The following is an 848-nucleotide window of genomic DNA, read 5'->3' as shown; positions in this document are numbered from 1 at the left end:
GTTCTTTTTGTTCTCGGGTTACTACCCGAAACCCGAAGTTTAAAAGTACGATTTAAACGATACAGACCCCGTCAGGCTATGGCAGACGTGTCATTCAACCTATTGTAAGTCGATGTATCATCACAAGAGTCTTGAAAATATATTATAAAGGTTGAAAAGTTACCTGGTGCTGCTTTAACTTAAAAAATTAAGTAACCTGGCTGCCTTAAAATTTTGAGTTCATTGAAATAAAAAAAATGAGTTAATACAATGAAAGAAATTAGTTTAACAAATAGAAACTCAAAATATTATTGTATCTGAACCACAAATATAAAAAAATTATGTGATAAATCATGAAAATAGCACAATTTGGCATGTTTCACCTCATTATTACAAATAAAACACAATTACGCAATATGCTTACAACATATTTTTATAATATTTGAATAAAGGTTGATGTCGATTCTCAAAAATGTTCATTGTATTAACTCAAATTTTTTATTTAAATGAACAAAATTTTTTAAGGCAACCAGGTAACTTACTTTTTAAATATATATTTTTTACGGTGTAGGGGGACGCCAATAAGCGCATATATTGCCGCCCCCACTAGTTCCCCAAACTATTGGATCAGAGAACTGTCAATCTGACGATTCCTATATGCCATCGGATCAGAGTACTGTCAAAAAAGTTTGTGTTTGGAGCGCTGGCTCAACAACACCATTAGATCAAAGAGCTCGGTCAATGCTTTGGCAAGGTAACACTTTCAATAAAGCTAAATTTAAACTAAAGGCCAATTCAAATAACTGGTACAAATCTGTATTTTGTTAGGGCAGTATTTGTGGCAGTGGAGAAATCACGCTGTGAAATGG

This window comes from Gobio gobio, assembly GCF_949357685.1.
Source record: "Gobio gobio genome assembly, chromosome: 3".
In the NCBI taxonomy this organism is placed as follows: Eukaryota; Metazoa; Chordata; class Actinopteri; order Cypriniformes; family Gobionidae; genus Gobio; species Gobio gobio.
Note: the sequence above shows the minus strand (reverse complement) of the source record.